This window comes from Sminthopsis crassicaudata, chromosome 2, assembly GCF_048593235.1.
Source record: "Sminthopsis crassicaudata isolate SCR6 chromosome 2, ASM4859323v1, whole genome shotgun sequence".
In the NCBI taxonomy this organism is placed as follows: domain Eukaryota; kingdom Metazoa; phylum Chordata; class Mammalia; order Dasyuromorphia; family Dasyuridae; genus Sminthopsis; species Sminthopsis crassicaudata.
Window position 1 is genome coordinate 385,457,454 of NC_133618.1, and position 13,147 is coordinate 385,470,600.

Here is a 13,147-nt window from a genome sequence, read left to right on the forward strand (position 1 = left end):
ACTTTGGGGATAAGAATTCACTATTTGACAAAAACTTTGGGAATACTGGAAATTAGTATGACAGAAACTAGTTATGGACCCACACTTAATACCATACACCAAGATAAGATTAAAATGGGTTCATGATTTAGTCCTAAAAAATGACATTATAAATAAATTAGAAGAACATAGGATACTTTACTTCTCAGACTTGTGGAGGAGGAAGGAATTTGTGACCAAAGAAAAACTAAAGATCATTATTGATCACAAAATAGAAAAATTTTGATTATATCAAGTTAAAAAGCTTTTATATAAACAAAACTAATGCAGAAAGATTAAAAGGAAACTGGGAAAATATTTTTACAGTTAAAGGTTCTGATAAAGGTCTCATTTCCAAAATATGTAGAGAATTCCCTCTAATTTATAAGAAATCAAGCCATTCTGCAATTGATAAATGGTCAAAGGATATGAACAGATAATTTTCAGATGATGAAATTGAAACTATTTCTACTCATATCAAAAGGTGTTCCAAATATTTATTGATCAGAGAAATGCAGATTAAGACAACTCTGAGCTACCACTACATACCTGTTAGATTGGCTAAGATGACAGGAATAGATAATGCTGAATGTTGGAGGTGATGTGGGAAAACTGGGACACTGATACATTGTTGATGGAATTGTGAATGGATCATCATTCTGGAGAACAATTTGGAACCATGGTCAAAAAGTTATCAAACAATTCATACCCTTTGATTCAGCAATGTTACTGCTAGGCTTATATCCCAAAGAAATCTTAAAGAAGGGAAAGGGACCTATATGTGCAAAAATGTGGAAGCCCTTTTTGTAGTGGCTAGAAACTGGAAACTGAATGGATGCCCGTCAATTGGAGAATGGCTGAATAAATTGTAGTATATAAATGTTATGTAATATTATTGTTTTGTAAGAAATGACTAACAGGATGCTTTCAGAGCAGCCTGGAGAGACTTACATGAACTGATGCTAAGCAAAATGAGCAGAACCAGGAAATCATTATACACTTCAACAATAACACTATTTGAGGATCAGTTCTGATAGAAGTGACCATTTTTGGCAATGAGAGAATCCAATTAAGTTCCAATTGATCAATGATGCACAGAACCAGCTACACCTAGAGAAAAAACACTGGGAAATGAGTGTGGATTGCTTGTATTTTTGTTTTATTTTTCCCCAGGTTATTTTAACCTTTCTAAATCTGATTTTTCTTGTGCAACAAGAGAACTGTACAAATATGTACACATATATTGTATTTAAGATATACTTTAACATGTTTAACATGTATGAGACTGCCATCTAAGGGAGTGGGTATAGGGAAGGAATGGAAAAGTTGTTACAGAAGTGATTGCAGGGGTCGATGTTGAAAAATTACCCATGAATATGTTCTGTCAATAAAAAGCTATAATAATTTTTTTAAATAAAATAAAAAATAAATTTGCTCTTGCTCTCCTCAAAAAAAAAAAAGAGTAGCACATATTTAACTTATATCAGACTGTTTGCTGCCTTAGAGAGAGGGGAAATAAGGGAAACAGGGAGAAAAAAATGGAACACAAAGTCTTACCAAAAAAATGAATGTTGAAAATACCTTTACATTTTTTTTCTGGAAAATAAAATATTATTGAAAAAAAAAAAAGGCAAAAAAAGAAATTCTAGACTTCCTTTGCCATACACACAGCCAATAGCCCCATAGCTGTTCCAAAACAAAACATTCCATATCTAAGCTCCAGATGTTTTCTTCTGCTGTCCCACATTCCTGATGGGCTCTTTTCCCTTTATTCTTGATGAGGAAACCCCAAAACTCTGAAAAATGCTTAAAGGAGAAAACCTCTTTGGACTCTGCCTTAGGGAGGAGACTCCACCCTAAGTACAGTTTCATCTTTGTTTTCTGGCTCCATCCCAAAATCCATTGAATTCAATTCAAATTCTAACCCTGGCTGAAACCCAGCCAGGAGCCAACCTGGGACTCCACTCACAGCCCCTGTTAGCTAAATCTCTCATTATAAAAGAACCAAGCTGGAGCTCTCTCTTTGCAGAGGTCCCAAACATGGTAGCCTTACACCTGGCATGCCAAAAATTTCTGCCCACTGGAGGCCTGGTCCCGGTTTTTTAACTCTACCCTCAACTTTACTAATTAGACTCTACTTCCAAACCCCATAATAAACCTCTTTTATGAATCTAGATTTTCACGTCTGTAAATTATTTTACAGGGGACTCTTGGGCCACTACTAGACCTCATTTAACTCTGTATCCTTGCTCCAAATCCAAAGGGGCTGCAGGGGAGCTCCATTTGACTCCCTGTACCTCGAACCTGCCACTAGACCTCAATTAAAACCTAATTTCATTTAGGTAGCTCCAATTCTAAACCTCATCACTCTGACTACTGAATTGCCTGATTTCCTTTATGTCCAACCAAAATTCTTCTTTCTACCGGAAAGCTTTCACAACCCCCCTTAATTCCAGTGCCTTCTCTATGTTAATTTTTTCCCTCTTAATTACTTCTTATTTCTTCCATGGGCAAATATGTGGATAGTGCCTGGAGTCAGGAAGATCTAAGTTGAAATTCAGCCTCACATATTTACTAGCTATGTGACCCTAGGCAAGTAATCCTATTTGCCTCAGTTCTGAATTGGATAAGGAAATGGCAAACCATTCTAGTATCTTCCCCAGGAAACCCCCAAGTGGGGTCACAAAGAATCAGATATGAATGAACAACAATATTTATCCTATATGCGATTTTTATATGTATTCTTTTGCATATTGTCTTCATTATTAGATTGTAAACTCCTTGAGGGCAGGGATATATTCTGCCTCTTTTTTATTTCCAGCACTAAGCACAGTACCTGGCACATAGTAAGTAATTAATAAATGTTAACTGCTAGATTGTTTGACTCCTTCCCATTATATCCTAAGTTTGAATCCACCCTCCCTATGGACCTATGCATATTTGTATAAAATTGTGCCTCAGATTTGGGGGGTATGATAAGATTTTGTATAAACTGTTCTTATTCTACCATCTTAGTATGTACTTTTGCTATAAATTAATAATTTGTTGATTTCTCATTAAAGTCAAGTGACCAGTAGAACTCTAAGTGGTAAGTAGCAAATATCTCTCCAAGGAACCCCAAATAAAAGTTTGATAAAAGTTGGAAGAACAGCCCCAGAGAGGTGACTTTATTATATATGTATATGTTATTTTCCCTATTGGAACAAGGGCAGAGAATGTTTTACTTTTTTTTTTTTTTCATATCCCTATCATTTAGCAGAGTGCCTGGAACATGGTTGGCATTTAATGAATAATACTGATTGGTTAATTAAGCTAGTTTGTCCTGGACAGCACTGTATATGAATGGGTAGTTTATGATAAACCTGAAAAATTATGCAGTAGACAAATTGGACCAGACACTGACATGATTTCAGAAGTCTTTGAATATTTGAGGTATTTGTCCAAATCACTGGGGATGTCAGATTTTTGTTTTCTACAAGAGCATATTAAACATTTCTCATAATCTCTAGAACTGTAACTAAAAGACATCTTTTTAAACAAAACTTAACTGGTGGTGATAATGTAAACTAGAATATTTTATTATTTTAAAAACTGGAGAAATAAGCTTTTAGACATGATAACAGTGCATATATTTAGAGCTAGCTACTATTTGAATTTTCTCTGGCTAACAAAAGTATTCCCATTATATTTTGCCTTTTAGGATTTGTACTATATTATTGGAAGACCTCAAGAATTATATTTTTATGATAACATGATCAACATGAAAAAGTCACTTTGTTTTATTAGGTAAAAGTAATTTAGTTTCTGAATTTAAAAATAGAGATATGATTGACTTTATGTATAAAAATAGGTAGCAGTTTATATGCTGTGATTTGAGAGACTTTAAAAAGGACAGTCTGCTCCTCAAAATGCCTCCATTAGAATAACATAGTTACCAAAATTACACAAAGATTAATTGAATGTGAAATATTATCCTCTTCAGGGATCTAAACTCATTTAAACTCACCCCCCCATGACTAAGCATGAATATTAATTATATTTATTATTGAGTATCAGTCATTGCATAGCTTAATATAAATTATTTTATATATTTCTTCTGTGAAAGGAAAGAGAAGGTACCCTGAGAAGATCACAGGTATGCAAAGGGTTGACTAAGTGTGCTTGGGTGTGCTGACATATTCCTTACACCTACCAATTAAAAGGAAAGAACATAGATTTTAGAGTCAGATAACAGATATCCATGAGCAAGTTAAATCTTTATGGACTCAGTTGAATAAGATGACAGGATTATAAATTTAAAGATGGCCCTACCTACTCACTAGCCTTTTTCCTTCAAGCTTAGGAGTGCCACTAGTCACACACACACACACACACACACACACACACACACACACGCCCATGTGGGTTGCCTCACACAGGAGGAAACTGAGGTAAGTAAACAGAAGGCCAGCATGGAGGCCCTGAGCATCTATATTCTCTCACTTGGGTTGCCTCACAGGAGGACTATAAGTAAACAGAAGGCAGCATGGAGGCCCTGAGCATCTATATTCTCTCACTTAGTGACCTCATCAGCACCCACAGATTTAATTATCATCTCTGACTCCCACACATGTATATTCAGCCCTATTCTCTCTTAAGTGACTCATCTTCAATGACTACTAGACATTTCAAACTGGGTATGTTATAAATAATTCAAACTCAATATGTCTTTTTAAAAGAATATATTAACTTTCTCTTCAACTCAAACTTTCTTCTGAACTTCCTTGTTTCTAAGTAGCCTAACATTTCATTCTAGTCACTTAATTTTCAATGGTGTTATCTTCCATTCTTCTGTCATCCTTATTCCATATATCCAATCTGTAGCCAAATTTTGTCACTTTTTTTACCTTCATAAATTCTGTCATATTTATCCCTTCTTTTTTACTATTATGGCTACTACCTTATTTCAGGCTCATATTATCTCTCACTTATGCTTTCCTATCTGGTCTCCCTCCCTCAAGTCTCTCCTCATTCCTATACATCCTCCACACATTTGCTCCAGTGATTTTCCTAAAATGCAAATGAAAACTATGTTGGTGTTGAGTCATTTATGAATCTATATGACCCCATTTGGGGTGGTTTGTCATTTCTTTTTCCCAATTCATTTTACAGATGAGGAAATTTAGGCAAATAGGATCCCTTTTCCAGGGTTATACAGCTAGTAAGTATTTTGAGGTTAGATTTGAATTTAGGTCCTCCTGACTTGAGGACTGATACTCTCTCCACTGTACTATCTTGCTGCCAAAATATGTCAATATTCAATAAATTCAAGTGATTTGTTTTTGCTTTTAAGAGCAAACATAAATTGCCTTTAGTTTGTAAAGCCCTTCACAATCTGCTCTCAACCTACATTTCCTTTGTTTTACAGTATCTATCCATAGATGTCTGGACATTTTTACCAGATATAGAGATCATATTCCCTTATTGAGATTTTCTCTTGGTTTGCCTGTTTATCATCAAGTATTTAATTGATTTTTCTTCTTCCTGAGATCATTACTAATTTCAATATTAATATATTCCTCTACAGATAATTTTTTGACTGCTTCACCTGTGATGGCAGTTTTCTTGAGATCTGTACTTCAAAGCAGTCTCAGCCTCCTTCCAAAATGGGCAATTCACATTTCATATAACTTAGACTTTGTCCAAGTAATTTTTGGGGGACAGAATTGGCCCTATTTGAATCTAACTTCTTTCAGCTTTAGCAGAATAAACACACACACACACACACACATACACACACACACACACACACACACACACACACACACTATTCTCCCTCAGTTCCCTCTGTTCTTCAGAAGCTGCCAAGCTACTGTTCCAGCTAAAATAAGACAAGATAAACTTCTACTTTTTGCATTTCTGAGGCATTTAGTAGGATATATTGGGGGAGAGGGAAGGAGTTAGTTGAGTTCTGTTATAAATCTTTGGGTCAATTTGAGTTATGCTGAGTAAGCATATCACAGATTTTTGGTGTGGTAATTATTGGAGACAAATGGAAACGCTTTATCTCTTGTGTAAAAAGTCTATTTTGCAGAGGTTTGAGAAATGGTAAGGATTAGTGAAAATGTCTCATCCAATCTTGTGACACATTAGTCCTCCAGAAGATTGACTTTTTTGCTGGTATTTATATGTAATATTCCATCTCCTTTTTCCCATGGTTTTGTGCTTATTGACTTCTTCCCAAACATCTCCCTGCCCAATCTAGAATACATTTACTCCTCATCTCTGAATCTTCAAATTAATTTTGAATATTTTTATACATATACACTTTACTTCCACTCTGTCCCCCATAAAGGCAAGAATTGTTTCAATTTTGTCTTTGTTTCCCCAGCACCTCGCATTCAGTAGGTACTTGAGAAAATTCTTAATTGACTGATGACAGCTGTGAAAATTCTTTTTTTGTTTTTATTTTTCTTCATTTTTAAAGCTTTTTACTTTCAAAATATATGCACAGAAAATTAGACAACATTGACCCTTGCATAGCCTTGTGTTTCAGATTTTCTCCTCTTTCCTCCACTCTTCCCTAGATGGCAAACAATCCAATATATGTTAAATATATGTTAAATCCAATGTGTATATATTCATAATATGCATATACATAAACATGTTTATACAATTCTTTTACCAAACAAGAACAATCAGATCAAAAAAAAAAAAAAAAAAAAAAAAAAGAAAGAAAATAAATGAGTAAGAAAACAAATTGCAAGTGAACAACAACAAAAAGAGTGAGAATGTTATATTATGATTCACATTCAGTTCCCACAGTCCTCTCTCTTCATCATAAGATCATTGGAACTGGCATCAGACTGGAAAGAGTCACATTCATCAAAGTCATTGAGAAGTAAGGTCTTAATTTCTCTGTATAAATACGTGCTACAATAGTCTGCTGAGGTCTTTTCATGAAGTAGCACTTCTGGCAAGTAGGAAAAACAACACAAAACTTACATGGGCAAAGAGTCCCAAAAGTGCCCTCATATCTTTTGATAACTTTATTTGTGAGTGGAGTGAGGAAGATGGAAAAGGCCCAGAGAGAAATCTTAGAAATGTCAGGATACAGTGACTTAAAGGAGATTAAATTCTGGGATGTTGTTCAATAGGTAGGAGTCAGAAAACCTATTGTACCTGACCCCACCCCCCTGGAAGGCAATCTCTGGAGGCTTCTGCCTCTGGGGAAAGGAGAAGAGCTAGGTAGGGCTGGGCTGGGTTGGGGAGGAGTTCATCTGGGACATGGTTGTAAGAAGAAAGAAGCTTCTTGTTCTACTTACTTAAGTCTTGCCTTTTTAGCTTCCTAGGACAAAGACCCATTCTCTCTGTTCTAGTTATACCTCTGTTCTTCTGCTTCTAACATTAAGATCTCCAAAAGGTTGCTATAAGAGTACTTAATCAAAGGGGAGGCAGTCAGGGAGAGTGACAAAATTCACCCTTTTCACTATTTTACTGAGGACTGGCTCTGCTTAGAACCATTTACTCAGCAGCTAAGAGCCTGTTTTACAAGATCTTTTAATAACTACCAGCTTTTATGTATCTGTGCAGAAACTCAGCTAGCTGGCGAGAAACCAGAGTTTTAGTTCAAAAGTGTGACAACACTGTCTGGAGTCTGAGATAACTTTTTATAATTTGAAAAATGGTGTGATGCAATAGCCTCTGTGTAGTTTGCTGACTTCAATTACAGAAGGAAGAAGCAAAGTTCAAGGGGATGTTATTGACCATAGGGTATCTCTTCATAGAAGGCTATGAAAAATAGAGGGAATTAGATCAGAATTTGCTCTCCTTTTAAAGAAAAAAATCCCCAAGACCAACACAGAGCATTTTTATGTCTTTTTTTGGAACAGAAGCTGAAACTTGAATGTGTGCAGAACTTTGAACAAATCATTTAAACCCTCAAGGATTTAGATTTTCATCTATACATTAGAAGATTGTATTGAATGACAACTAAGGTCCATTCGTACTCTGAATCTATGGTCTATGATCAGTGTCACAGATTGAATATCTTTCCAGGACATAAAGCAGGAATGTGCTGAATGTTTAACAACCGACTCTCTGAAAAAAATTTACAAGTGACTCACTTTTCAATTTAATTTGTACATTATTAACATTGTCTCCCTCAATTTTCTTAAGTCTAGACAATCATTACAGCAATAAGTGAAGTCCTGATTTATAGCATTTGCTGATTTTCAAGATGTAAATGCTCGGGGCAGCTAGGTGGTGCAGTGGATAGAGCACCAGCCCTGAATTCAGGAGGACCAGAGTTCAAATCTGGTCTCACTTCCTTACTTAACACTTCCTAGCTGTGTGACTCTGGGCAAGTCATTTAACCCCAGCCTTAGGGAAAAAAAAAAATGGAGATGTAAATGCTCACACTGACAATTGGCCTTCAGTATAAACTATCTCCTTCCTACACACCCATGCCTAAGAGACAACCTTCACAAATGTTTGTGGTTAAAAGAATTCTCAGCCTTCTAGTGATGGTGCTCTTCAGACTTAGAGTGGTCTTCAGACGATTCCATTACTAGACCTTTATTTTTCAATCTGCCAAAGAAAGAATTCTAGCAGCCTGTCTTTCAAAATATTCAAGGATCACCTTCCTACCATTATGGAATCTAGAGGTAGAATTTCGATGAAGAAAAAGAAGTGGAATAAAACATTTTTATACTCATGGTCTTTTTTGATTCTTACCACTATTCTGTAAGGTTGATAGTGCAAGATTTTTTGTTGATTTTTCTTTTTCTTTCTTTCTTTCTTTCTTTCTTTCTTTCTTTCTTTCTTTCTTTCTTTCTTTCTTTCTTTCTTTCTTTCTTTCTTTCTTTCTTTCTTTCTTTCCTTCCTTCCTTCTTTTCTTTCTTTCTTTTTTTAGGTAGTGGTGAAGGAGGACTTAGATTTTTGCCTTCTTTTATGTAGAGCATTCTATGTATACACTTTCCATCAAAAGAAATCAACAACTGTCTATAATTTAGAGCCTTAGAGAGCTAATTCGAGCAATGAAATGGTCAAAAAATGACTTTATGTCAGTTATGTCTCAAACTCAAGTTTTTCTGACTATAAGGTTTCTCTCCAACCACTACATTGTTATTAGTGTGACCCTGACCATGCTGGAGGTCAAGATAAGCTAAAAACAACAGGAAACTTAAAAGAGAGCAGTCAATTTGCTGAGGGTTTTATTCCCCTTCTAGTAAATATGTCCTCCAGATCTGTAGATAAGTTCTCAGATCAACTATTTGTGCCATAAATTCCCTGAGTTTAAGAGAAAAGAAAGCAAGGAAAAGAACTTGGGAGTCTGCCCTGCACAAGTGCTATGGAGTCCTGATATGGTCATTTGTTAATTCTTTCACTTCATCACATCCTGAAATTGGACGACTCTTTCTACTCCTTATTGCTCCAGTATTCCTCCCCACTACCACCATACCAGATCACAAAAAGTCACATGTTCTGAGTACAGAAGTGATCAAATTCAGAGAAGACTACTGTAAGTGACCCATGACTTTTCCACAACACTAAGCTGAAGTTTTAGGACAGATAATTGAGTCTCATGTTTAGTGCTGTCTTTCAGGTTGATCCACTAACTGCTACCCAGCTCTGGGTTTCATAACCTTAGGTACTGCCTTGCCCAGCCTTATAGTTCCTGGCCATTTAGAAAAATATTTAAGAGATTTCTCACGGGAATTTATTTATGCAATTCCCAAACAATGGAAAAGCCTATGGCTTGTGAGATGAACCAACTTATAAAATAAAAAGAACCTATGCTCCAAATGTGAAAACCCATTTTATGAAACCTAATAAAAGAAAAGAGCCTGAGAGTTAGATATATTTGGTGAAGCAAGGGAATATCATAGAAATATGTTTGTTTAAGTTAAGACTTGGGTTATCATCCTGGTTCCGACACCTTTTAGTGTCCAGGAAAAAAATCATAGACTCTCTGTTTTACCAGCTTACGTGCAGCACATTATACTAGTTACTGAGGATACAAAACCAAAAATAATTCCTGTTCTCAGGGAACTTGTATTCTATTGAAGAGGAAACAGCAAGAAAGTTCTTTTAAGAGGCACAAGCAAATGGAGAGGAGAAGATATCAAAATGGGTTTCTTGTAGGACAAGATACTTGAACTGACTTTTGAAGGACTCTAGAGATTCATTCCATCACTAAGTTAGGGATGATAATCTTTGCAGAAAACTGCTATAAGTAATTCAACTTGCAAATATTAAAATTCTATATAAACATGAACTATAATATCATTATTAGTACTTATAAAATTTCTTCCTCAAAAAAAAGCAAAATGTAAGGTATTGATTATGATGCCACATGATTGACATAAGATTTAGTACCAGGAGATTCAGGAAGACACTAAGAAAATAAACATCTAGTGAGGTTACATCAATTGGCCAAAGGCACACAGATAAAAAGTAGCAACACTAGGATTTCAAACCAGTTCCTTTAAAGAAAAATCTCTTATTATCTCTCCTTTTTACCATGCTACCTCCAACAGAAGGAAAATTGAACATCTGGTCATCTGAATAATTGATATTTCATATAAAATATTAAATGTCCAGGTAGCTAGAAACATTTGGATAAAATTTTTTTTTAAATATATGAGGAGGGGAAGAGAGAGAAACATATCTTTAGAGGACATTTTCCAATGGTCATTCCAAACTTATCTCTTCAAGTTTCTTTGTTTCCTCCCATCCTTTCTCTCTCATTAAATTACTTTATATCTTATATTCACATGAAAATCAAAACTATACCTCATTTCCCCCCCACTTATTCTAGACTTATAAAACCCAGATAATTCCATAGATTTTTATAACTCTAAATGAGTTGATTATGGTTGACCTAACAGATACATTAAAAAGTATGTAACATTAAAAGTATATATGTAAACATATGTGTGTTACATGTATATATTATATATAGATACATTATAGATTTCTGCTTTTATTTCCAGTTACCTGGAAGTTTGTTAATGTGTAGCCAGTAGATTTCTGAATATGCCACATATTCATAAATAAAAGTTTTAAGAATACAGTACACACTGAAACAAGGGAATGACATTTAAACTTAATTAGAAGTGCAAAATCACTTTGTTACATACTACTTTATTTCATAATATGAATACATGACTAAAGTTAACATTAGAAGCTCTTATATTCTTTCACTGAGCAGTTCTCAAATTTATAGTACATCTGATGTTTTAATGTACAATTCAAGACAAAGTGAGCTAATGCATTTGTCAAAATGTTGCTCTTTTTTGGTCACCACTTCTAATTTTATAAATAGTCTAGTCTGTCATACCCATTCCTATCCAAATATCCTGCTAAATCTGAGAAAAGTAGTAGGACTTTAGTAAAGTCCAGAGATTTAAAATAAAGCTCTAATATTTTTTGGTTGATTGGGAGGGAAGGTAGAGAAGAAGAAATGGCAGAAGGCTCAGAAAATTCACCCTAAGAGCAGCATACTTTTTGCTACTCCATACCTCCAAAAATCAATGAATCTTTGCCTGTTCTTCCACATTGCTCTTTTTAATCTAGTCTCTATGAAACAGATTATCCTTTTTTTGGTCAAAACCATTGTCTCTCTTTATGCTCTTGATACTATTTCTCTCCACTTCCTCTGAGAATTTTCTTTATTCAACTTTCCCTTTCCTTGATCATTCCTCATCTGTCTCTTGCTGCCAAAAATTTCCCCAGATATTTTATAATCTTAAAAAAAAGATCACTTGGCTCTACCATTCTCTTAATCTATCTTTCCTTCTTTTCTAGTAGATAATGAGAATGATCTACATTTGCTCTCTCTACTCCTTCACTAACTACTTCTCAGCTCTTTACAATCTGGATTATCTGATCCTGTCATTCTCCTAAAATTGCTTGCTAAAAGATTATGAAGAACAGCTTAACTGATAAATCTAATTAACTTTTTTTCAGTCCTCATTCTCTTTGACTATTCTGCAACTTTTGATGCTGTCAACCACCGAGGACTGTGATGATAAATATTTCACAACCAGCCCTCTTTGGGGGAAGATTGTGGATGAAACACTTTAAAATTTAATCTGCACTATTAACATTTCTGCCATTACTTTACGACTAGACAATTAAAAAAATAAACCAAGCCAAAGCTTATTATATAGCTTTTGCCCACTTTCAAGATGTAATGTCCATATTGAAAATTTAACAATCAACTTTCATGACTCATTCTGGAGGGTTCCATTATATACCTGCAATCCATACCACTCCTGCTAGATTTTCTTATTCTTTGACTTCTGTAAAACTGTTCTCTCTTTTTTCATCACTCCTTAGTTTCCTTCATTAGATAATCATCCATTTTCTGTCCCCTTAGCATAAATTTTCCCTAACATGCTATTCTTGGACTTTTATTTTCTCTTTATACTCTCAGTGAACTCTTTAATATTGGTATCTGGATAAAAGATTTTGTTTTCAATGAGGAGGGTTCAGATATGCCTCCAGAGGATACTTTCCAGTAGTTTTCATTATTCAATGATCATTTCTATGGAAAAAATTCTAATGTCTATTTATACAGCCCTGATCTCTCTCTTGAATTCTAGTCTCACTTCGTGTTCTTCCTGAATCAGCATCTCAAATCCAATCTGTCCAATGAATGAATGTTCAGTAAATGTCTAAAGCATTCATCAAGCACATCCACATAGTAATATACCATATACTGAGGATGCAAAGACAAAATTGAAACATCTCTTGCCTTCTAATAACTTACATGAATGGAGGAATCAATATATGTATGTATATATGTATTGTTCATATATGTATGTCTATATATAACATATAAAATAGATACAAGGTAATCTTTCAAGGGGAAAAAATTGGTTGTAGAGATAGGACATAAGCACACTTTTGTTGAAGGATAGGGATCTCAAGAGATAGAAATGGAAAGATTTGTAGAAGAGAAAAATGAACTGGCTTTCTGAGATATCTGAATGGAATGGGGCAAAGATAAAAGGGATGCCATAAATGAGGAACAACAAGAAGACAAATTTGATTGAACTATAAAGTGTGTAGAGAAAAGTAATGTATAATATGTCTGGAATAGTAGGACATGTCCAGATTATAAAGATCTTTAAACGCCAAA